The sequence below is a fragment of the Myotis brandtii genome, unplaced genomic scaffold (genome assembly GCF_000412655.1).
Source record: "Myotis brandtii unplaced genomic scaffold, ASM41265v1 scaffold312, whole genome shotgun sequence".
Taxonomy (NCBI): Eukaryota; Metazoa; Chordata; class Mammalia; order Chiroptera; family Vespertilionidae; genus Myotis; species Myotis brandtii.
This window is the reverse complement of record NW_005361955.1, coordinates 1,375,646-1,380,021: the sequence shown is the minus strand read 5'-3', so window position 1 is coordinate 1,380,021 and position 4,376 is coordinate 1,375,646. Positions and strand designations below refer to the sequence as shown.

Below are 4,376 nucleotides of genomic sequence, written 5' to 3'. Positions count from 1 at the left end.
CTGTCTCACGGTCCCAAAGGGACCTTGTCTGAGGTGGGTGTTCTGTGAGCCCGTGTCCCATAGGAAACAGCAGGGCCCAGTGGGAGCCAGGCCAGCCTGCGCTGCCCCTTTTTTCCTTCTGCAAAGCCTCTTCTCCGCCCCCACAACAAACACCTCCGTGTGAATGGATCTTTCCCTCCTTCCGGGCTCCAAGAGCTTTCTTTTAAATTAGCATATAGCATGCAAACAGTTCAGTGAGCTCATCTCAGGGCACAGCTCATTGATGTTTTTCCTTTGCACACACCTGTGGAGCCACCGCACCCAGGTCAAGACACAGAACATTTCCACACCCAAGAAGGCCCTCCCAAGGCTCCTCCCAGACACACCCGGCCCCGGGGTGTCCACAGCCGCCCTGTTTCACTGCAGAGGCCTCTCTGGAATGCGTTTCTGTGTGTCTGGCTTCTCTTGTTTACCATAAAACCTATAGACTTTCACCCACGCTATCGCATAAGGCAGCCGCCTCTTGTGTTCATGGCATGGAGCTTGCCACACCCAAAAGCCCCACTTCCATTCAATGGGGACAGGAACCTCTTTCAACACATTGTGCTGTCATGACTGGGTATCCTATGGAAAGCCACAGACCTGACTTCCTACCCAACTCCGTGCACAGAAAGGATTCGAGATGGAAGATGGATTCGAGCAGGGGACATCGGGCGCAGTCTTTTCACGGCCTTGGTGAGACCAGGATTTCTCAAACAGGGGACAAGGTGCTGGAAAAGAAGAAGCAGATCTATTTCAGTTGATTAAAATTAACAACTTTACTCGATCAAAAGACACCCTGAGGAAGTCAGGGCAAGCCCTTGGCTGGGAGGAAATATTCTGTCCATGCCTCCGAGGTTGGCTCATCATTACCTTCATGGTTTCCTACACACTTCAGCATGTATTCTTTTAGAAAATAATTTCCCCCAGATTTATTAAGATATATAACTGACACAAAACATTGTGCAGATTTAAGGTGTACAATGTGTTGATTTGATACACTTACTATCACCACAGCTTTAGTTAACACCTCTATCCTGTTGCTGTAGGTGGCGGGCACCGCACCTAGTGTCTGACCAGTGGGGCCAGACCAAACCTGGCAGGGTTCAGCAACCTTGGTACTTGTGTTCTGGCTAAGAAGAGAATTCAGAGCCAAGACCCAAACTCGCTAGAGAAAATTTATTTGAGCCTGCAAAGAGAAAGGATACTCCCAGAGAAATGTCAAGCCGGTGACTCAAAGAGTGGGAGTGGGCTAGGATTCCTTTTAAAGTCTCGGAGGGGAATTAACTGCTTTCTTCTTCAAACTGACCTATCAGGGCCTGTCCTGTCATCTTGTCATCTTCTGTCCTTGCACAGAAGTTAGATGGGGCTTTCCTCCAGCCCCCTACCCCTTGTTCTCCTCTACAGGTGGGGGTCTACCACGTGACTAACCATATGCCAGAAGAGAAGAGGTCAAGAGAATCCTACCTGCATGACGGGGGACATTCTAGGGTGGAGAGGGGTCCTAGGGAAACACCTGCCATTCTAGGGTGGAAAGAGGCACTAGGGGCAAGGTCTCGAATTGAACGTTTCCCATTGCTAGGTGTCGGGGTGTTCTGCTCTGGTGACCTTCTGTACCTGGATCATCGTCCTTGCTCTGCTCATGTCTGTCTGACTACCTACAACACTGTCACATGGTTACCATTTCTTTTTTTGTGGTGAGAACACTTAAGATCTATTCTTAGCAAAATTCAAGTATATGATACAGTACTAATGAATTATTACCTGTATCTATATTTACATAGATATATTGCTGTACATTAGATCCCCAGAACTTATTAATCTTTTAGCTGGAAGTTTGTATCCTTCAACCAATATCTCCCCATTTTCCCCACCACCTAACCTCTCATAACCAACACTCTAATTCTGTTTCTCTGAGTTTGACTTTTTAGACTCCACATATAAATGATATCATACAGTATTTGTCTTTCTGTGTCTGATTTATTACACTTAGCATAATGTCCTCAAGGTCCATCCATGTTGTGCAACTGGCAGGATTTCTTTCTGTCTTATGTTTGAATAACATTCCACAGTATCTATACTCATCTTCTTTATTCATTCATCTAGCGATGGACACTTAAGTTGTTTCCATGTCTTAGCTATTGTGAGTAATCAACATGCATTCTTCTTTTCTTTCTCATGTATTTTTTGAATGTATATATTTTATTTATTTCAGAGAGGAAGAGAGAAGGAGAGAGAGATAGAAATATCAATGATGAGAGAGAATCATCTATTGGCTGCCTCCTGCATGCCCCCAACTGGGGATTGAGCCCACAACCCAGGCATGTGCCCTGAGAATCAAGCCGTGACCTCCTGGTTCCTAGGTTGACTTTCAACCACTGAGCCACACCGGCTGAGCTCCAATATGTATTTTTGATTATATGTATTGGATGGCATTTGTTAATAACTCCCATATGTATTTTATTCCAAAGACATGCAGACTTTAGTTCTAATTCCATACAGTTTATGATATAAAATCAATAAAAATATCCTAAGATTTGGAAAATCCAAGTGATTTAATTTGCACAAACCTATATAGGCCTTAGTTCCTGAATAGGGTTTGGCAGTTGGAACAGCCCCACTCGAGGCTTTGGCACTCATCCTGATCCTGGCCTACAAGATGGTGAGGCAGTGCTCATATTCCTACCTTCCAGCTGTGGCAACAGGCTCAGGGAGGTTAAGAAGCTGCCAAGGTCAAATGCAGCACCTCCAGCCATATTGTGGCCAGTGTGTGCCTCGTATAGAGTAGATGCTGAACAAGTGCTTCAAGAGCTGCAGAATTCCTCAGCTTTGGGGCTCCCCAAAACTGTGGTGTGTGTGTGTGTTTTGCTGGGAGGTAACTGTGTGTCCAGGTAGTATTCCCAGGCACAAGACCATGATTTTGGCATTGGTTGTGACCGATGGCTAAATGTGGCAGGATCCCCACATACTACCTCCTGGTGCCAAGAAACAACCAAACCCTAAGGCCATGTCCCTGCCCTCACAGCCATAACCCAGTCCCAGAGCCCAGGGACAGCAAAGACAGATGACAAGACTCCAACAAGGCAGTTATTTTTCCCTCCTGGGACTCCGGCCACTTTCCATTTGTAAACACTGCCTAGAGTTACACCCCAGCTCCACAGTCAACACCAGGCCACCACGTAGGTCAGGCCACTCCCACCTTCCCAGGTCTCCAAGCAACAACACAATATGGACATGCAGGGAGGCATGGAGGCATGGAGGTGCTGACCAATTCTCAGCGCCCACCTCCAGCTCGGTGCCAGGCATTTCCTACTGGGCACTGAATGTCCTATTCTTCCCAGCACAGCTGCCACTCGAAAAGCTGCATCCAATGGGAAAAAGGCCAAAAGAAAGAGAGGGAAAGAAAAGACTCCTCTCCAATTATTATCAATCACAGGTGTCTGGAGACATGTGAGGAACACAGAGATGGTCCCCAGACTTAGGGTCAGGTCCTGCCTCTGCCGTTCACTGGCTGTCCCTCCGTTTTCTTGGCTATAAAAGAGGCATGATATTGCCCACCTCCTGGTGTCATGGTGAGGACTCAGGAATGCGCAAGGCTTTTGCTCTCAGGACCTGGAATCTGCAGGCCAGGCTCAGGGGTTGGCCTTTGGTGGGTCCCACAACCTCTCTAAATGTCTGGTAGGGGTCTTTCCAATGTTGATGCAGGCCCCTCCCTCTCAGTCTTCCTGGCTCAGCAGTACCAGTTGCACATGCACAACGAAGGGATGCCGATAAGAATTTCTATGAGGAGGGAACACAAGAATTCGTTTGTGCAAAGTATAAACCATAAAGTGCAGCCTCCCTGTACATTTCTGTGTATATCTGCTGAGAAGCTGCTATGCTGTGGGAACTAAAAGGGATCCAGAGATAAGTCCAGCACCTCAGGGACTCCAAGCCACAGGGAGGAGACAGGACAGGTATGAACCCTCTGCTTCCTGCTACTGCCTGTGCCCTGGGTACCACCGTGTCCCAGGCTATGGATAAGGAAGCTGAGGGCTAGGCACATATCACACCGTGTATAAGTCTAGTTCAGTGATTTTCAACCTTTTCCATGTCATGGCACCATAAAGTAATCACTAAAATTCTGCAGCACACCAAAAAGTATGTTATATCTTTTGCCAATCTGACAAAAAAAATATAGGTATAACTTTGATTCATTCACACTAGATGGCTATTGTGTTGGCTGTTGTCATTTTTTAAATTTGACAATCTAAGGCAGGAGTGGGGGGCCCTTTTTCTGCCAAGAACCATTTGGATATTTATAACATCATTTGCAGGCCATATAAAATTATCTACTTAAAAATTAGCCTGTTCAAAGT

The 4,376-nt window shown here is 46.6% G+C and overlaps 1 long non-coding RNA gene across 1 annotated transcript; it reads left to right on the top strand.

Annotated features, from left to right (window-relative positions):
• The first annotated feature begins 505 nt into the window (after positions 1 to 505).
• On the top strand, positions 506 to 1,978 carry LOC106726741. The gene is made up of 2 exons (XR_001362840.1): positions 506 to 714; positions 1,426 to 1,978. It is a non-coding gene; the product is annotated as an uncharacterized LOC106726741 (long non-coding RNA).
• The last annotated feature ends 2,398 nt before the right edge of the window (positions 1,979 to 4,376 follow it).